General features: G+C 43.8%; 1 long non-coding RNA gene across 4 annotated transcripts; it reads left to right on the forward strand.

The window, feature by feature from the left end:
- Positions 1 to 304: 304 nt before the first annotated feature.
- Positions 305 to 9,964, forward strand: LOC110981932 (uncharacterized). Of its 4 annotated transcripts, none has more exons than XR_015425439.1 (4): positions 305 to 489; positions 3,995 to 4,182; positions 4,503 to 5,603; positions 6,321 to 9,963. It is a non-coding gene; the product is annotated as an uncharacterized LOC110981932 (long non-coding RNA). The 4 variants fall into 4 exon arrangements; XR_015425440.1 differs by lacking the exon at positions 305 to 489 and adding an exon at positions 2,071 to 3,292 and having other exon boundaries at positions 6,321 to 9,964; XR_015425438.1 differs by lacking the exon at positions 305 to 489 and having other exon boundaries at positions 2,071 to 4,182; positions 4,503 to 4,646; positions 4,791 to 5,603.
- The last annotated feature ends 12,098 nt before the right edge of the window (positions 9,965 to 22,062 follow it).

Here is a 22,062-nt window from a genome sequence, read left to right on the forward strand (position 1 = left end):
TTCTGTGCTTATACTGTAGACAAATTAGAAAGGGGCTGCCCCGATGTCATGGAAGGGCCAGTTGAAAATCTGTCGTTTCCCCAATGTCGACAAATTAGAAAGGGGCTGCCCCGATGTCATGGAAATGGGGTTGTCAATCTGTCGTTTCCCCAATAAGGTGTTGTTGGACGTCCTTGTGAAATAGCATATGAAGCGTGATTCCAGGATCCTGTTTTTCCTGGACGGGCATACAATTAGCCTTTTAGAAGTATGACGGACACAATGGGGGGGGGCGCAATTTGAAGTGGGTAAAATTGGAGCAAACAAAGAAGATATTACCGAAACCAAAATGCGCCCTCGTACTGTGTCCGCCATACCTTTAAAAGACTAATAAGAGTGACGCTATGGACTTTGCGAAATAATCACGCCGGTGGAAGGGCGATCATGAAGAACCTTTCAAGTTGTTTAGTGTTTTAGGCTATGACGTGCCGTGAACCATCACCTATGGCAGTGAGTACTTTTTAAATCAAACCACTACCACTTGTAGTCCAGGCTCCCAACTTTGAATGTTTGTGTTGCGGCTACCTTGATAATGAGGGATGCGACTAATATAAACGCGGTGATATGACCACAAAAAGTACGTCGGGCCACTTATACAACTGTATGTGACAGTTGAAATGTTATCGTCAACGTTCACATACCTTGATATTTTTATAAGCATGTATATATACTCTATTGGTTGTTTCGAATACGGACCTGGCTTATATAAGTGCATCATCGCTTTAGGACGTCTGCAATTTGACAAAAATATTATGCAGACCTTGGTACTACGTGGCACATGTATTAACAGTGATACCGTATTCTCACCGACAAACACATGCAGATCTATCCTATGCGCTTGAACACCCATGTACTTTGTGAGTAGGTTGAGAGGTTTTGCTTTTTGATTAAACCTTGAACACGCAGACCCTCGAATATCTGGATGCGGTACTTTGGAGAGTACGTTTGAGTTGTTGAGTGATATGATTTAGAGCACTTTCGGGAAATGATTTACATCTATAATGAACAATTAGTTACATGTATTTAAAAAACACTCATAGTATGGAACGTAGGTCATCATAATTTGTCGCATTATATCAGAGTATGTCACTATATTGGAATTCGGTAACCAGAATTAGAAGCCATTACTGCGAAGGTACAACGCTTGTGGACAGGTGGTACGCACGCAGTACATGCCTATTCAACCAATAGGGTGCCATGATTTGCCAAACGTACGCGCCCGTCAAGCTGAAGAATGTGCGTCTTTCAGGTGAGTGCAGTGCCTCCGCAATTATGGCGTCTTATTGGAGTAGTCTATAGTACCTTAGTACCTATACCGGTGTAGACGGTAAATCCCTCCCCCCCACTGAAACTATCCGGGTACAGAATTACCACGTAGAAATGTCCCCTGGCCATGTAAATCAGTCCACCTCCAGGATATTTTGTCCCCTCCAGGTAATTTTGTCGCCCTCGTTATGCCACAGAAGATTTTGTTTTCCTGTTAGTTTGATGAATTCAGTCCAGTTACATATTTCAGCCCTTCATCAAGCAATCAACATTGAGAAGGGTATGACATATAAATCAGCCGAGCCACGTTTCTACAAGAAATAGGAAAAAGCAGCAATCCGTATTCTGAAGACTTCTCGCACGCGTAGTGATTCTCAGTCTCTAGGCCTGACGCGGTGTACCTATCATGGCTGACTGGGGAAGGAAAGACACTACTCCAATCTCTACCATGGCAATGTGCCATCTCGCCGCGCCGAAGCGTGAACCACGGTCGAAAGTAGTTCTTGTTAAAAGCGCCTACTTATGCTTCAAGTCACAGGCCTCAAGCACAGTAAAAGCAGACAATTACAACTTGAGTGGGCACGACTCGGTCGCAGTTGATAGGCCTACCCGCGTTCAGGGTAGCTGTCCTGATTTAATGAGCATCCCAGAAAAGCACGGTGTCTGTCATTGTCACAACGTTACGCGGAACAGTTGAAATAAAGTGAAACACAGTCTGGGTGATAGACTTGTGACGTTGCAGGAGTGCACATTTGGGGGGGGGGGTAAATTTACCCTGGGGCTGGGGGACAGATTTACCTAGGTAAACGTGTCCCCCCGGACACTTTTACCGGAGTGCGATCCGGGGGCACACATTTATGGGGGGGGGGAGTTTATACACGGGTTCTTAAATTTCCTACAACTGGTGATGTGGATTATATTTACTATTTTATTCTTGCAAATTGGAGTATCTTCATTTTGCTTTCTTGAATGCGAAGCTCTAGCTGTTTGGGCTTTCCCAACTATGTTTAAATCTATCCCGCTCAGTATAGCACAGCATACACCTAACAACAAAGAAACAGAAACGTTAATCACAGCCAACTTATGTTGTAAACCACGTGCACTGTCGCCATTGTCCGCGGATATTGAGAGTACATAACCTGCATCTCCTTTACGATTATCTCACAAGCGTCACAAATCTGCTCAATTTGTCTCGGTGTTTTTCTTTATACTGATTGATCTCCCTCTCAGCACATTTTTGGTAACGGTGGGTGACTGCATGTATAAAACTATACCGGACGATTATACGATTCTTAAGTGTATTACATCTAAAAGTAGACTGGGCGTCCTCAACATGCCATGCGTTGAGTGAACGGAAACTATCTGCCTTCAATATTATAAGTATGGCAGGTTTTTATGAGTCCCATCCCGCGCACGAACAGTAGATCTTTCTTTTGTTTACAAACATCGACTGCTATGTTTTACTGGCGGCCAAAGTTTTAAAAAAGTCACTCTTTTGGCAACAGCTTTTGCCTCAAAATGCAAATTTACTTCCTCTTTGCTGCCATGGGAGTCATTTCCATTTTAGTAATGGTTAAAGTATTTATTAGTTAGTGTTGAACAACTACGATGTCAGATTTTTGTAATACGTCGTATATTATGGTTTTGGTTTTGTTCTCACGGTCAGCTATTTTGCCAACTATGTTTGGCAACAACGGTGCCTGTGACGTAACAACAGAAGAGTAAGAGAATGAGCTGTTGATAAAGTGGCTCTTCCACTGCAACACCTGTTTCTTGTGCGGTCAGTCCATCTTTCAGGAGATTTCCAGCTTTTCTGATAATGACGGTACTCTTCTTTTCTTGTTTTGACCTTGCAGCTAATTTGTAGGAACGGCGTAAACGCCCTGCTACACTGCGGCGATAAGAAAGACGATCACGAACACAGAAACGGAAATTAAAATGGAAAATCGTACCATCTGGTCACGCTGCTCACACAATTACAAGTACTGTACGTGCGTGGTTTATTTTCGTTGCTTTAATACGAAGGCCGGTTCATCTTTCAGGCTAATGTGAAAGCGTATAGCGAATTTGACGCATGCGCGCAGCCAAGCGTCTCCTTCCATATGCTGCTCCCTGTTTGGACATATTTGCAGTAATTTTTCCTCATTACTATCTGTGCACCGCACTCACCATTGAGTTCATTGATCATTGATCTCCTTTACAGTGGAGATCAGTGCGTGAAATCGTAAACTTGAAGCTCGCATGCATGTTAGCTAGTTAACTGTTCTTGAATGATTTAGGAAGAATTTATCACGCGTCTACCGCTGCCCCTGTGCGCAAGTGGCGCCACGCTGTACTGTTCTCTTATTCCGGTCAACGAAAAGTCGTTAAACTTGAGTAAATAATGACTTCATTAAATGGAAATGGGACAAAGAAAATCGCTCCCTGATCGATTCGGACGATGTTTGTCTCATCGATAGCGACATATATGGTTAAAGCTATCGCACCCATGCAAACACTCTGAAAGGTTTTCACATCAGACGTAACTCTGAAAACTCTGTTTTCCTGTTTGTTTTTGCCTACGTTATTGCCACAGTGTGACGAGACCTTATGACCAGATCTTTTGTCTTTGTGAGGCCGAGTTGAAGCTACTGGACGAACTTGAAGCAGTAATGGGTGTCTCACACCGTAACATATCTTCATCTTACAGGCTGGAGAAAGACAAAGGATTGGTCTGCTGGATTGCTGTTTTAACGATGTGGAGCTACTGTTTTATTACTGTAGGGGCCATCAAAGGGCTTGGAGTCTTGCTGCCGACTCTGCAAGTCCAATTTGAGACGAAAACGTGGATTGTCGGTTGGTCGATTTCTGTCATAACTGGCATCAGTGGACTAACAGGTACCCTTTTCATCGTGAATACAAATTCGCCAAAAATTCACTTGATACCGTAGGGAAACTGGGACCATTTGTCACAAATTTTACATTCCGATGCTTTTATAGTTTGCTATTTGAAAAAAGAACCATTTAAAATTTTAAACGAAACTTTCTTAACTAGATATCTATTCCTTAATGAAGGAAAACTACAACAATTTATGCGAAGGTATGCACTGTTGCACATTGTAGGATGTTACTTGGAAAAAAATTGTATTTGCTCTATTTAAAATTTTCTAGTTTATGAACAAAAAATAGTGAATAAGAGCATTATTTTGTTTTTTTAGGTCCTTTAGTAGTGGCATTACAAAGAAGATGTGAGCCTGGTTCCATCATCGTGGCGTGTGGTGTTATGCTTGGACTATCTTGCATTGTTGCATCGTTTGCAGTCAGTGTTTTCCAACTGACACTTACGTATGTGCCTTTAGCAGGTATATCTCTTATCTACAGTCTCCTGAAAGATTTGCTTGTTCTATAAAGCATTGAGACATGATACTTTTCTTTTTTATGTTTTGTTTTCTTAATTGCCGGAAGCTGTAAATGCTGTTTATGTTAATTCTTTGTCTTTATATAAGGTATTGCATTGGGATTGTCAGGGGTCCTCTCGAAACAGTTGGTGGGTCTTTGCTTTGATCAGAATCACGCAACAGCCATTGGCATCGCACGGACAGGATCATCAATCGCGTTTTTGGTGTGCACACCCCTCGTTCAAATACTCTTAGAGACCTTTGGTTGGAGAGGAACCATGCTGATAATGGGGGGACTCTTTTCACATATGATCGTGTGTGGTGCCTTGGTAAAAAAGCAACTGAAACACAGTTTCCACAACTACAAGCAAATACAGGAAGATTCAGCATCAGCAAAGCCCCCAAGCAATCTCCCGCTATGTTTGTACACCGCGTGGGAGAGCTTCGCAGCCAATTTGGATCTGAGACTACTCTTGAATATCCGTTTCTGGATGGCAGCGATTATTTTCTGTGATTCAAGGTTTGCGTCCGACATGTGGAGAATTTACTTCGTGTCCACTGCTGTTTCTAAAGGATTCTCTTTAGATGACGCTACAATGTTCGTAGCAGTTGGTGCTGTTGGCAGTTTGATTGCAAAAGTGGTTCAGGGCTTCATCATTGACAGAGGGCCACTACCCTTCTGGGCTGTATTAGGCATCGGTCTTAGTGTCAGTACCGCTACGTACTGTACAACTCCATGGTTGTCGTCTTATACGACTGTTATGATATCAGCGTTTCTAATCATGACCGCGGATGGTTTCATTAGCTGTCTGATTGATGTCCTCGTGAAGCAGTTGCTGGGCGTAGATTTGCTGTCTAGTGCCTACGGATGGATGGGAATTCTGACAACACTATTAAGCTTCACGCTGGGGTTTCTGCCAGGTAGGTTATTTGACTCCAACTGTAACACCGCGCAGTCTTCATTATACATTCATAACTTAAATAATGCACCTAATTACTTGCACTCTTTTATCCGAAGCTGGTAGCTTACTGCCATGCATTCCAAACACAACATGAATTGACATTTTTTTTACAATGACATCATGAAGTTGGGCTTAATGTCATTTCAGTGAAGTGAAGGAATATTTAGTAAAGAGAATGGTAAACAAAAACTGAACAATTTATTTCGTTTTGTTTGACTTCTATAGTGAAGTTGAAGAATCGTGTCAACTTACTCTACCTGTGTACTCTACTCGTTTGGATTCGGGGACTTCATGCACTTTTCTTGGGTTTTTGGCTTTTTTACTCAGGTGTATAAATACTAGTCACTGACCAAACGAAACTCAAACTTTGACTCCAAGCATCTCAAGTTTGAGGCTATTAAATGTACCTTTGGAAAAGTTCTTTATTTAAAAGTCACTTTTTTCTTGAAGGGTCAATTTACGAAGTTATGTATTCTTCCCATATTACATTTCAAAAATCATTATTCATATTTTGTCGGTCTCCAATCAAAAAGATTGAGATGCTGTTCCATGCTTGATCTGTCAGAGACTTTATAATGCCAGAAGTAGTAGGAACATTGGGTTTGGCTTCGTTAGAGATTCGTTTTCTTATTGTATGAATGAGTAATATTTTTCTTACATTTTAATATGTTTGCAGGTTGGATTTATGATACAACTGGAAGCTTCAATGCTGCATTTGTTTTCCTCTGTTGTGTTCAAGCTTCATCGTTGGTTACACTTCTTATTGTAAGCTACAAGAAACTCTATTCCATTCCTAAAGTTTAAAACATTTTTTCTTGGAGCGTTATAGCCGTATTTTTGTTCCCCTTTTCAAGCACAAATCTTCCCCTTTGTATTTTTTTCCATGTGGTGTGGACTTTGTGGACAAGAATACCCCACGTCATGAAAACTAGTTTAGAATTGTGTGCATAGTTTGAATGATTATATTAACTTTTGAGAGCAATACTTGGTCTGATTTCATTTTGATTCATAAGATGAAACCAAGAGTCTTCTTTAAAAGACACCTCAGCAACAGCGCCTTATTTACCCCAAACAAAAACGTGTTTTTAAAGGTGCAGTAATCAGTTAGATTAGTTAAATGTATCAAAGTGGATTTTGAATTACATGATAATTTAATACATGTAGATTGTAAAAAAGAATATGTACAACAGTGTGTTTTAAAAGAAGCCGATAAAGTTTTAAAATTCATTTGGCTCCTTGGTACACTTCCAACACAGTGAACAAGAAGACATACTGCTGTAGGCTCAGATTCTGGTTTTTAAGCCTGCATCTGTAGTGCGTGGGATGAGAGTGAGGATGGCTTGGGCTGGGAGTTAGATAACGGTTTGGGTTAGGATTGGGTTCAGATATGGATTTGGTTGGGTTTGGTTTGGTCAGGCTTACGGTTTGGGTTGTGGGGTAAGGGTTACGTTGATTGGGTCGGTTTGTAAATTTTGTTTTCAGATAACAATTTTCCAGTATTTATCGAGTTGTACTTTCGTGTGATTTGGAAGTGATTAGTGACATTGGTGAAGTAATCGTCTTCTACTAAAAATTGAAAAGGACCTGTGTGATGGCTTGAGAATCAGTGCTTGTGAAGATTGTCGTCATAGCCGGATCAATTTACATGTCTGCGATTCCTTCAGATAATCACAATAAAAGCTCTTTCACTCAAAAACATCGATAACAGATATCGCCTGCTGTACTGACACAGTTCCGCTGTGCCATTGAAAGTACTTTGTAAATAATATATTGTAACCAAGATTTTTTCCCAGATTTGTTCGTAACGGATTCAACGCGTATCACTTGGTATTAGTGAAAATAGAAATTTTCGAAGTCGCCTGAGCATTTAACGATTTTTCCAGGTTATAGTACGCAGCACAACAGGCAAAAATTTCAGACAAAAAAGTGCAATTGGTTTCTGGCATGCAAGTCAGAATGCACGCTCTCTGCAACGCTGATGCGGGGTCACTTGTAGTATATGAACAGTATAGTAAGGGTGAGACAGTGACGAACAAGTCATTCTAGCCTACAACCACACACCACTAGCACGTTCCTTTTTCCAAAAAAATATTTAAAACCTAATCAGCACATCTGTACCTGAAATCTTGCCAAAGTAGAGTTTAATGACTCCAAGTTGCTTGCAACCCTTGCATTGTCACGGGGTTTTGCCAAAGTTTTGTACTAATCCCGGGCTATAGGTTTTGTTAGTCTTGGAGATTTGGTAACATATTACAGTCATTTGCAAAAGTTTAAGACCACCTTGAATGTTATTAGTATATCTGTGACTGGGCCTGCATTACCCTGTCTTTTACAGTGGTGCATAACATCAGTGTAGTGCTATATACCCATTTGAATTAAATTTTTTGCGAAGGGAGGTCTTGTATGACATTTTGTCTGCGAGGCAGCATGGGTAAAAAAAAACCTAAGCAATCAGAAAAAAGTGAGGGTACACTGAATATTAGACTGTTAACATGTCAAATCATGGAAATGTAGTCAAAAATGTTCAACCAAGGTTACACATTGGAAATAAACACAAGTTGCCATGATTGATTGGTTTAAGTTTGGTTTTCCTTCAGGTAAATAAATTTTTTTATGTGTGGTCCTAAACTTTTGCAAATGACTGTAATAGAATTTGTATGTAATGTCGTTGTAAAACACGCAAATACCTTCCTGCAATGTTGTTGTTTTTTGGTTCTGTAATAAAATGCCGATTTCTCGAGTCAACTGCTCGGTCTGCTTTTAAATCCCACAATATGCGTTTTGTCGCTGTGTCGGCAGCGTATGATGTTATGAGTTTTTGTCGAGGTGGAGGTTAGAACGAAAGAGGGTCGAACCTAGTATGCAGTTCGATTGGTGAAATTTCTGATGGCTTTATAACTACTTGTTGGAGAGGGTTTGGCGTCCCCAATATTAGTCCACATGTACTTTTGTCTTGATCATATTAGGTTTCCATGCATGGGAAAAACAGCTCAGATATCACCCAGTGAAAGATTTTGGCCTGTTTGTAAACTGCATTGCCGAATTCGTGATACAAATCTGGAGACGGTCAGGGGAGTCAGGTTGGCGTAGTGGTTCTTTCCTCGCCTTCCACCGGCCTCTGCAGTCTGGGTTCGAATCTCGGCCCGGTCCACATATGGATTGGGTTTTCATTCCCTACCTGAGTCCGTGGGTTTTACCCAGAATATTCTTCTGGGGTTTTCCTCCCACCTCTAAAACTTAACTGCTTATTACAGTCTCCTCTCTACGGGTATCTTGAGGCTTGTGAGCTACAGTGCCTATAGGGTTCTTTGAGGATCATTTGGTGTCTTTACCAGAAATGAATAGGCCCAATACATGTAATAATAACGGTACGCCGTGAAACTTGGTACCCATGATATTTAACAAACACAAATCCTAAGATATCCTTGCACTATATGTGGCGCAGCGTGCATGATTCGGAGAGGTAGAAATTGATCTGCAATTACAGGTTCAGTCCTGTACGAAAACTCTGAAATTGTTTCTTACCCTCGGGAGTAGATAGCCGCCGTACAGAATTGGCATCTCGTACAAATTAAAACAAACAAACAAAACAACAGGCATTTCTGGGTAATGAGTCATCCACAAGCCAAGTCCTCCCAGGTAATCCCACCTTAGTATATCTCTCACCACCCTGAAAGGTTACTTGGGAAGGGGAGTCCTATATAGTATCTGGGGATAGATAGCGTGGTAAAACATGCACAAAGCATATAGCCCTTGAAGTCCAGTACCAGGCATGAGCTTCGACTGGTCTGTAGACCGTAAAAGGTCACGGCTGTGGTTTTTTTAATATCAGTGCTCACTACAAATACAACCATTATTAACCCCACTAACGGTGATAAAGGTTGTGGTGAAAAGTTTAGTGCTCCAATTTGGAACAAATAAAGATAATTAGTTCTAGATTTGTGTCTATACGCAAGTGTGTTGGCGTATTCAGTAAATGAAGGTGTGACCGAGGGTTTTAAATGTAGTCCGTATGAAAATATTTATTGTTATGAAAAGGGGAGGAATTTCACACTTTTTAAAATCTATGTACAGTTTGGCTTCCAGATCTAAGATCCCCCATCTTCAAACACACCTCAACTTCCCAATTGAAGTCAAGTTGCTCTTGTGTTTGAATTGATTAATTTCAAAGTACATGTACTGGTTGTGTACTCGTAGTCTCGTAGTACATTTACTTGCATTTACTTGTACTTGTTTTCGGACTCATGGTGAAATATAAGGTATTATACTCATGCAGAATTATTCAAATCGTATACAGAAGCTTATGGAAATGCAAATCTGTAATAGGGAGCTTGAAAAATTGAGTAGATATGAGGGTTAATACCATGCGGGTTTACCATCGAGTCAGGGATCATGGCAAGTTTAGTTACAAGAATAAATGTATTTTTGAAGGATTTGCTTAATTAACTCTTTCAAATTACGTTGTGTAGTCCAAATATGAACCACTTCCTAAGTTTAATTTGAGTACGCATGCTGTTCCAGAGGCCAAGTCGTCTGTTGTTTCTAAACACTGTTTCAAGCGAGGATTACGCTGTAGTGGGTAATCACGTGGTTCCACAGCTATAAAAGCCACTTCGTCCCATGCTGATTCTAAGTGTACGTTGAGCATGGCGTGCAAAATTAATAATATTTTATCCGCATATACAGATATCTCTATTACTAGACGTGCCAAGTTAACATTTATTCCCGGAATAGAGATTTTGGCTACATGAAACATTGACATACACACAGAGCGGAGTGTGGGTGTTCCTGATATCCCTCAAATATGCCCACTGTGCTTGTTATGAGGCCCAGTAGAATCAGTGTCATAGCACAATACTTAAGTTGGGGGAGCGGTTTAGCGTGACGGTTCTTTCCTCGCTTTGGCACCGAGGCCCAGGTTCGAGTCCCGGCTTGGCCCAGGCTTTAAGTGCATTTGGTTTCCAGTCCGTAGTCGCTCTTACGGGTTTTCTCCGGGTACTCCTCCTGCCTCTAATACTGGACCTTCCTCCTAACTCTGTAACGTGATGCTGATTTAATAAAAGTTATGAATAAACATATAGCTGTTGGCGCAAATAGCCTGAGTAGCTGAGAGCACCATTTAAAAAAAAGGTCTTCCCGAACCCTCCGGTCACAACTATTTTGACCGAAACGGGCGAGGGGGCACTAGGGGCACTTCCTCGTCGTTACCAATCTACAGTAACTGTAGATTCGTTAAAAATTAATCTACACTTTGAATAAAGGAGTGACGTCACAGAAATTGTTAAATAGCGAATCTTAAACTCTCTACAAATAGCCGTAGCAGTCGAAACTGCCACGCTATTAAAAAGACCCAAACATCCGAGCAAAATTGTCTTCGTCGCGTTGGTCAACCTTTTCGTGATTTTTGAAGACCTCACCCCACATCCCTTCAATTACAGGTTAGGCTTCCAAATTGTTTCTCATATGATGGAATCCTTATGCGTGGAAACATTGCAATGGTAAACCCCTCTACCACGCAAGACCGACGATGAAAAAACACTCGCGAGTACAGATGTTAACATAAAATTACCAGTGTCCAGAAATATTCTAAATCCATTGCATGGTAAAGTTAAGAGTATATCACAAAATGCTGTGCTCCAGTTGCCGTGCTTCAGACACAGCGTCTAGAAAATGAATGCCAAAAATCTTCCTTCCCAATTGCAAATGTAACAGCAGGGGGATGGGCGTTCCACTGGGAGCACGCGTTACCAACGGAACGCTGTCTGGAAGGTTCTATGCACAGAGTGGAACACGCCAGCGTTCCAGTGTGAACGGTGCAACCGTAACGGGAACGTTATTCAATTCAGATTCATTATTTCGCCAAATCCTTACTGGTAAGGCGATATTTTGCAAGGTTGATTGAACAAGAGCGTAGCATCAAATTCCTTTATGCACTGCAGCGTAAAAACCATGAAGGGTAAAAGGTCTTAAAGTCAGTGAAACTTCATCTTGACGCATAGCCGCTGTACGGGTTATTCATATCGATCTTGGCAAAGCTTGTAAAATGAGTATATCTCGGTCATCGAACTTTGCCGTTTGTATCTTGTGTGATGCACTGGGTGTAAAATACATGCCCTGGCAGGGGGGTCTAATGGATAGTTATGCAAGTGCGAACAATTACACGATGGAAACATTTTTATTCGATCAGATTCATAAGGGCGCGCGTCTGGACGCTGAGCGTGCGACCGGATGTAACTATACGGCTATACCGGTCACAGCCATCCGATTGTGCAGGATCGAATATAAAAGCATGTGGTCAATACGGGCGATTCACAATGGTGCAGCTCCAAGAGTTTGCAACGCGTTGACCAATCACACTGCGCAAAATCTTTCGACCCTTTCCAAACGCGCATTGGGTCAACATATTTCGCACATTTTGATTGGTCAGTACGTTGCAAACTCTTGGTGGGTGCTGTTGTGAATCGCCCGTATTTTTACCCGTGTATTCCACCAGTTCCTCTCATCTTGATTATAATGCGAATTGCTCGCCGGTGTCATGAGACTATCTTTGTGTTTCATTAGGGGAATCTCCGCTGGCTATCTTGTGTGGCTGAAGTCCATACAGTCCATGCAGTAGCTAACAACCGTATAGTTACATGGAGAACACAGGAACCGCCGGGCTCACCTACCCAGCCATGATACTAGGGCACACCAGGCCCGACATGCGTGTACGCATGGCACACCAGACAAAGAAATGTGGCACATTATCGCTAAAAAAGAAATACAAGACGCCTGACACATGAAGGCCCTTCCGACCCTCTGTTAATTCATTGAGCAAGGCAGAGCAAAACAGACCCTGCTATATAAAATTGCAGGAGTTGAAAATTTCATTATGACATCAATCAAGAAACCTTTAATGAAAACACCAACAGTTAACTGTTAAACATCCCGGCACAAAAAGTTACCACGCTAAATGCTTTGTGCTACGGCAGAAAAGGGCGCAGTTATATAGTTCCTGTCCGCAAACTGAAATTACAGTCAAAGTTGTTGGAATGTACTATTACCATGGCTGGTGAAATAACTTCACTGGCCCTAAAGATACGTGCAATGTATTTAAAAAGAACTGTACACATGTTCCTGTCACATGCCCGCTAAAATGCCTTCCCTCAACTGGACTGAGGTGAAGAATAATGTGACTCCTTGTGAACATCCAGGAGACAGCTGGATATGAAGTGGACATACCGCTATGTCCGTTCATTTATAATCTAAGACAACCGCAAATGCACCAATGAACCTGACATTTATCGAGTAAGCGTACTGGTGGAGATGCAAATGAATAGATCTGGTTTCGAATTATGAGTTTTTAAAAAAAAAATTAATTGGCATTCGTGGAGACCAAACGTACCTATATTCTACCAATGCCACCACGAGTATCAAGTTTCTTCAGTGTGTGCAATAGGCCTGTAAAGGTTTCGTACTTAAACTCTGATCCTGCTCAGTGATCTCCTAATTTCTTCTAAATTTACCTGTCATTTTACGCACAGAATATTTAACTTTTCTCATATCAATATCTACACAAAGTTCAAGCTACAGGTTATTATATTTTTTTGTGTGGTGGTCAGATTTGAAGAGTCTTACTTTGCCTTGACCACGTCCTGCATTTTGCGCGTGTTTATATTCTCACTGAACATAATTCTGAAATTTTACTTTGTTTCTTCTCTCTAAACTACTGTGAACTCTCGCTGTGGTGGTCATCCATAACCATTGTAATGCTGCAAAAATGTTCGTATTAATTTAAGAATTGAACATTTGTAGACTGTTTTCTCGTGCCGCGTAGGCTCAGTTTTGTAAGCGTACACGAAGTACTTCGCTGTGGTGTACGTGACAAGCTGCATCTCTCTTGCTAGAGTTAATTTCGCCAGGACGTAAGTTTCATTTTCGCTCAAAACCTTCGATATTTTATGCAGTTTATACATTTTACCTATACCCACCTATTTCCATATCACCATATAAGCCAATCAAATAATTCTTTTTGCCTTTCACCATTAATTTATTGCATTAGCGGCCATAATCATTAAATTCCATTAGTGCGTTTGGATTTCACTATCCTATTATGTCGACATAAAATGCTCTTCCGTGGAACAATACATTATTTTCAATTCGTAAATTCTTGAATCATTTAATCAGAAATAAATAATTCCAATCTATCTTTAGAATACTTCTTTGCTTTCCTTCTTCTTTATTTTGGAATTTACTCACATTTTTAGAATTGCTGAAGATATTGATCCTAAAATTCATAATTAGGCGTACTCATCACCATCTGGTCACGCCACCCCTCACGTAACTCCGTGACATTTACTACAGCCAGCTCATTTAACAGAGACATAAATATCATCCCAAGTCATAAAAAGCATTATCTCTTTCTGTATCCTGATTCGAAATGTCACACAGAGCCACATAAGGTGGAGGAACAGCGCTGCCTAAACTTAATGAATATTCATAAGAGAGTTTGACATTTCTACAATTGCTTGGCTGCCTATGGTCGGCTGAGAATCTGTTAGTGCTGAAATGGCTTTCTGTGTTCCAAACAGTTAACATGCGTCACGCATAAATGTATGCAACTGGCTGGAAATACTTCTTCAGAGTTTACCCTGTGGCATAATCACAGGTTATAAATATGCGCATGTTTAGAATAATACAAACTGCTTTGGAAATCTGAGAATAAATAATTTCCTCACTTAATGATAAAATATTTTATTGTCGGACTCGAATGAATATAAAAGCACAAAGAAAAGTTTCTTGACTCTTGCCACAGCTGTGGGCAATATATTGGCAAGCAGGCAAAAAATCCAGTTACATGGGGCACACCAGTCCATCACGGATCACCAGTCCCAGCCATGATATAAGGCGCACCTGACCCACCATGCATGTGCACATGGCGCACTAGACCATGACACCAGACCGAGTGTGTTTGATTATCATAACAGGACACACGAAGCTGCTGTCACATATGGTCACACCTGATCCTTCTTTTATCCTCTACCAATAACTACGTGAGTAGAAAACCCGTTTAATGTACCCCCATTAGCCTATTTGAGGTATGGCAGACACAATAGGACAGCGCTTTTCAGTTTGGGTAAAATCTTTTGTGTTTACTCCAACTTGACCTACTTCAAACAGCGCCTTCTGTTAGTGCCAACTGTGCTTCAAAAGGCTAAAAGACCAGTAAACGTCCCATACTGAAACTCTGGTCCTAAATTGTGATCTCCTAATTTCTTCTAAACAGACATGTCATTTTGTGCAGCAAAGTACTGAACACAGTATCAACACAAAAAAGGCTGCAAGTTATTATACAGGGTGTCCCAGAAAAACCAAACTCTCAGGAAAGGGGTTAATATGCCCAAACCATGAGATATGATTATAATGTATAAGGATCTCCGAAAAGTAGAAGCAGTAATCTTTCTAATAATACCTTGATGGTATCCCTCCTGTCATGCATGACTGAGCGATATTGTCTTGAAATTTGGGCATCCGAGCTCAGTTGTAACTCTTTGGATAAACCGGGCCGTAAATGAGGTTGTCCTCTGTCATACTTGTCCTAGTTGAAAGTGACAACAAAAGGTCATGTTCATGAGGAAAGATTGCATTTTGTCACTTTCAAGTCATGAAATAACCTGGTTTAAATGTGTTGACTTGCCCCAAGGTAGGCCAGTGCAGCGTTGTATTCGAAGCAGGACAGCAAGTCTGCAACATCGTGCAACTTTACCAACGAGCAAAGAGTGTTTGTCGTGACGAAATGTCTTGAAAACAAGAGTTTTTAAGCCACCCAAGCTGCATTTAGGCCTTCCCTGATAAGGATCCACCGGCAAAGTCGACCATCTGGGAAAATGTGCGCAAATACCAAGAACATGGGACAAGTCTTAATTTGAATAAGGGTCATTCGGGAAGGAGGCGCACAGTGCGAACTCCTGAAAACATTGTTGCAGTTCAACAGCAACTTGTCGAACAGCCAAGGGGAAACAGTTGCAGGAGGAATGGACTTGGACTGTCCCATTCTTTGTTTAACCGCATAACGCAGTTAGACCTGCAGTTCCATCCTTACCGAAGGCACATCCGACACCAACTTTTGCGTGGAGACCTCAGGAGGAGACGGGAGCTTGCTCAATGGTTCCTAGAACGCTGTCAGGCCAATGAAAGGTTTTTTGAATGGTTGACAATCGGTGATGAGGCAGCATTTGGGATGAACGGAGAAGTTAACACCCACAACAACGTCGAGTACGCACAGAAGGGGCACCCGCCAAATTTTAACTTTCAAACCAACATGAGTCGTCAGAAGGTCACCGTTTTGGTATGACTGTATGGGTATGATGTCATTTTCGGACCATTCTTTTTCGAACGGAATGTGAATGGTCAACAGTACTTGCACATGATCAACGAAGACGTGGTACCCCAAGTTCAGATGCATTTTCAACGGCACGCCTTTAATGGTGTTTTCCGACATCTGTGGTGGGCCCAAGACGTGGCACCCGCACACAGGCTAATCGCTGTGAGGAATGCTCTTAACTATCCAATTGAATGGCCGCCCCGTTCTCCGGATCTCACCCCGTGTGATTATTTTTAAGGGGCATCTGAAGGAAAAAGTTTTTAACAGACCACCACGTAACATCCAAGACTTACGAGGTCGCATTCAACAGGAGGTTGACATCTTACGACATGACCCTGCATTGGTGAGGTGAGCTGTGGCTGACATGCGCCGCCGTTGTGAACTCTTTATTGAAAGGGAAGGCGGACACGCGGAAGATGCCGGTGCAAAGTTAACTGTGAATTACGTAATGTGTAAATAATCGGTGTGCCCCTGATATCTTATCCAGGACAAGCATGACAGAGGACAACCTCGTTCACTGGTTTATCCAAAGTGTTATAACTGAGTCAGGATGCCCCATTTTCAAGACAGTGGTGTTCAGTCATGCATGACAGGAGGGATACTATCAAGGTATCATTGGAAAGAATACTGTTTCTACTTTTCGGATATCCTTATACATTGTTGCAACCCCACGGTAACCTGGTATTGGTTACCACGAAGTGCACATTAAAAAAAGAAGACTCCAGAGCACTGTAAAACAAGAGGAAATCAGACGGACACTGTAAGCTATGGTGTGGAGCCAATGTTACTGCTCTGAAGCATGGAGTCAGAATGATTACACAAATACGAAACATAGTTACAAAATAATCTAAAGAAATTAACCATTAATCTAGAAGGGTATCTCATTTCTCAAGGAAAGTAATTAGAACTAACACTGCAATGAAAAATAACCATCATCGTCTAACGAATTATTCGCAAAAATGCTGGAAGTTCACACAGTAACAGCAATGGTGAAACAATAATAAAAGACCCTAAATCCTAAATTCGATCCCAGTATCGATAAAAATACCAACTCCTTGGGCCACAATGCATGTACAGTACATGTAAATAGTCACTATAATCAAGTATCGATTCTGTGGCCTAAGTCAACACAGGGTCTAGTCCAGCGATGAGTCAACCAGTAAACAGTTAATCATGCATGAGTGATTTTGTCCATGCTCTCATCATACCGCATGCCAATGCAGGCCATGCCTGCCTACAGGGCTCTAGAACAAAGAAATGCCACCTGCTGAGATAGGTGGTCTTAACTATTGCTAAAAAAAACCAATACGCGTATCATGGGCAGTCACTAGTCTACATGTCCTGAAAATCAACTACAGTTTGTTGACAAGTGTCCATCCTGGTTGTATCGTCAGGACTGCTGAGTGGGTGGCAGCTGTTGCCATGGATACACCGGCATCTGCTGTGGATTCCATGGTGTCACATGTGGTGGCCATGGCATGGGGTATTGGGGCCACATCATTGGAGTCACAGCTGGTGGGGTCATGCACATGGGCCAAACTGGAAGTTGAAGACCTTGGCGGGGGTCATGGGCTCTGACTTCGCTGATTCTTTCTGGCTGCTGCTGGGGTTGACCCAACTGCTCATAGGTCAGACGCTGAGGTGGCCTCCTGTCCCTTGCTGGTCTAGAATCTGGATTAACCTGCGGTTCAGGCTCGGTTGTGTAGTCTCCATATGGTCCAGCAGGCTGCTCCGGAACATCTGCCGGCTGGTCAGTTTTGGTGTCCGCTGCAGCATCATCTGGCTCAGAGGAAGGGGTTGGAGCTTGACACGTTGTTTGGTGTTGAACAGCAGGAGGGGGTGCATCCATCACTGGGTCCCGGGTGGGGGACGGGCATAAATGCATCCCCAAGTCTGAATGGACATCAGGACCTGGATCAGTCTGCGGCTCTGGGGTGGCAGGAGAAGGTGGATCAGCTGCATGTTCTAGGCGATGGCAGGTTCCGAGTCGGCCCCTGGGACTGGGGTAGCAGCTGGTTGACTGACTGGATCAGCTTGTGTCAGGAGCTTCGGTGTGCAGGTTGGTTCCGGATGGATGGCTTCATCGTTGACATCTGCAGCTAGATTGAACTGGTCGCCACCATTTTTGTTGTTCTGCGGCTGCAGGTTGCTCCCTGGAATGAAGGTCGGGGCCTCTACATTCAGTGTTGGGGCAACTTCGGGTGGTGTGCAGACCAAAAGTTCATCTTCAGAGCTATCAGAGTCCGAGTTGCCTGATACATCTTTTCCTTGACAAGCTTGCCTGGCTCGCCCCCCGATACCAGTCTGCTGTCGGCAACGTGACTTGGCTGTGTTTTGGTACTCGCCTGGAAGATCGGTGCAGGGTAGGAGCAAATTTCGGTGCAAGGTCCGGTGACGGCCCCTCCCGCTTTCTGGTCGGACCTCATATACAGGAGAGTCTACTGCCTTCCGCTCAACAACGACGTAGATTTCCTTCTCCCAGTGAGCTCGCAGTTTCCCCGGGCCACCGGTTTCACTCAGGTTCCGAACTAGCACCCTGTCACCACTCTGCAGGACCGTGCTGTGAACCCTCTTGTCAAACTGCTGTTTCCCTCTGGCGGCCGACTTAACTGCATTTTGTCGTGCCCTCTCATAAGCATTTGCCATTTGTTTCTGCCAGACTCTGCTGTACTCTTGGTGATCCTTAGTTCCGAAGTCATCATTAGACAGGCCGAAAGCCAGATCTATGGGGAGACGGGGATTGCGACCATACAGCAAGAAGAACGGTGAGAATCCGGTGGCCTCGGAGCGTGTACAGTTGTAGGCGTGGACAACTTTGTTGACAGCATCTTTCCAGCGCGACTTCTCATCTTCCGGAAGAGTGCGCAACATCCCCAGCAGTGTCCGGTTAAACCTCTCCACCTGACCATTCCCCATTGGGTGATAGGGTGTGGTCCGTGATGGAGAGATTCCAGACAAGGTTTGCAGCCTCCGGAACAGGTTGTTTTCAAACTCTCGCCACTGGTCATGATGCAGTTTGTGGGGGAAACCAAACCTCAAGATGAAATCATTGAATATCTTATCTGCAGCGGTTCGGCCAGATTTGTTTGTTGTTGGGTAGGCTTGAGCGAAGCGAGTGAAATGGTCAACAATGACCAGAATGTACTCGTAACCACCGACGCTCCTTTCAAGATGGATGAAGTCCACAGAGACTAACTCAAATGGGGCTGTGGTGACAATGCTCTTCAGGGGTGCTCTGGTTGGTTGGTTTGGTTTCCTCTGTTGAAGACACCGGCAAACATTCTGGATGTAGTGCTCGATGTCTCTTTGCATCCCCGGCCAGTAAAACCTATCTCGGGCCAGGTTGACAACTCGCTCAGCACCAAGATGTCCCATCTCCTCATGTAACTCTCTGTATACCACTGACCGTAGTTTCTGAGGGAGAACCAGCTGTGACCTCCTGCCACACTTTCGAAGGAGAACACCACCATCCACCTGTAGTTTGGACCACTCTCTGAGGTATGCTTGTACGTCAGCTGGTTCTTGTGCTGCAATCTGTCGGCTTGGGCGACGCTTCCCTTTAACATACTCCATAACACGCCCCAGACAGCGGTCTTCACATTGCGCTTGCTTCAGGTCCTCCCTGCTTATACCCTGGGTGACTGTCACCTTTTCATCTGGGCTCGACGTCATCGTGGTGATGGCGGAGATCCACGGGCAACAACCAGCTCTGGAAGCACTGACGGCCTCAACTACTGCTTTTATCAGATCTGTGCTTGTCTCTTCAGTGCACTTGGCCATGAACTCATCAATATCCAGTGGTTGTCGGGACAGAGTGTCTGCGTCGGCATTGTTCCTCCCTGGGCGGTATTTGATTGTGAACCGAAAATCGGCAAGTTCAGCCACCCACCTGTGTCCTGTTGCATTGAGCTTGGCCGTTGAGAGGACATATGTCAGGGGGTTATTGTCAGTGTATACCGTGAAGTGTGGAGCATAGTATAGGTAGTCCCGGAACTTTTGTGTCACAGCCCATTTTAGGGCCAGGAACTCCAGCTTGCCAGAATGAAGGTGGTAGTTCTTTTCAGCTGCATTTAGTGTCCGCGACCCATAGCCAATGACTCGCTTCTTTCCATTTTGTTCCTGGTACAACACTGCCCCAAGACCATCTTGAGAAACATCAGTGTGCAGTATGAACGCTTTCTCGTGGTCAGGAAATCCCATTACTGGAGGGCATGTGAGGCAGCTCAGTAGGTCCTCAAGGATATTCTGGTGCTTACGTTCCCATGTGATCGGCTGTCGTGATGAGGGCTGGCCAGCACCCCTTTTGGCAGTCGTTTTGTTTGTGCCCCTCCACTGATTACTATTCTGCTTGGCTTCCCTTTCATCACTGGGGCTCTTGAGCAGTTCATAGAGGGGTTTCGCTTTGCTCGAGAAGTTCTGTATGTACTGCCGATAGTACCCGAGCAATCCCAGAAGCTGTCTCAGTCCTCCCACCGTACTGGGACTCTTTTGTCTTAGTGACTCGATGGCTGCAATGTCGGCGGGGTCCATCTTGTGGCCCTCCTCTGAGACGATCCTTCCCAGATATCGAACTTCCTTCTGAAAAAGGCTGCATTTGGCTGGTTTTAGCTTCACACCCCGTTCCCGCAGACGCTGCAGCACCTGACGCAGACGTTCAAGATGGGCACTGAACGTGTCGCTGTAGACCAAGATGTCGTCTAGGTAGACAACCGCGATTTCTCCCACCAGACCATCAAGACAAGTCTCCATCGCTCTCTGAAAAACGGCTGGGGCATTGGTCAAGCCGAAAGGGATGCGTATCCACTCGTACAGCCCCCAAGGTGTTATAAATGCAGTTGCCGGACGACTCTCTTCAGCGACGAATCCTTGGTGATAGGCCTTGCCCTGGTCCAGGGTGGAGAACCAGGCATTTCCCCCAAGACTGTCCAGAACATCCTGGATCCTCGGGATGGGTTGTCTGTCGGTGATCGTCTTGCCGTTTAGCTCACGATAGTCTATGCAGAGACGAAGTGACCCGTCCTTTTTCCGGACGCAGACTACTGGTGAACTATAAGGCGACTCTGACTTGCTGATCCAACCACGTCGTATCAAATCCTGAAGATAGGACTTGACCTCTCGATAAAGAGGTGGAGGGACAGACATGTACGTCTTCTGCACCGGCTGGCTGTCTTTCAGTCTGATGTGCATCTGAAGGTCTGGTATGCACCCTAGGTCATTGTCATCTTTGGCAAAGGCACCAGCTTCCTTCCTCAGCAGTTCTGTTGCCATATGACGCTGTTCCTCCGTCAAGTGGCTGAGGTCAACAGGGGGGATCCATGCAGTGGTGGCTGCATGATTATGGATGGAGCATATGTTCTCTGCCTGCTTCTCATGTGTGGGCTCCAATGGGACTGACTGAACATCGTCTACTGGCTTCAGTGTGCCCAGCAGGGTACGGCCTCTAAGCGTGACATCATACGTGGCAGTGTTGAGCACCAAAAGCCTGACTTTTGTTGTCGCTCCTGCTATCTGGAGTACCACTGGTGGAGTTTCCAGCTCTGGTGGCCACTGGTCAATTTCTGCGGGTTCAAAGAGGACTGTGGTTTCCCCCATGGGTTTGGTAGATCGTACTCTGCCTGTGACGTAGGTATAGCACCTGCTGGGGAGAGTTATGTTCTGTCTGCCCACCCTGACATCTGCCTGTTGTTCTGCATGGTCATCTCGTATCAGGTGAGCGAGGACTTCAACCTCATGTCTTCTCATTGATGGGAACGCCGTTCGGACAATGTTGATGGGTGAGACTCCCTCCGAGTCATTCTGGACAATCTCTTTGATGACATTATAGCCAATGATGGGGACCCCCATGGTTCCAGAGGTCACCAAAACCGGGACTTTAATGGCTGAACTGGGTCCAGACATCAGTTGGAAGGCAATCTCAATCCAACCCTCAAATGGTATCTTGGTCCCATTCGCCGCAGTCAAGTCGAGGTCTTCAGTTCCTGGTAGTTCACTCAGGGGTCTTGTGCGAACACTTGGGAGGTGATATTCTTTCCATTCGGTGGGGAGTATAGATACC

This window comes from Acanthaster planci, linkage group LG05, assembly GCF_054643075.1.
Source record: "Acanthaster planci isolate LZ-2023a linkage group LG05, COTS_SCS, whole genome shotgun sequence".
NCBI lineage: Eukaryota > Metazoa > Echinodermata > Asteroidea > Valvatida > Acanthasteridae > Acanthaster > Acanthaster planci.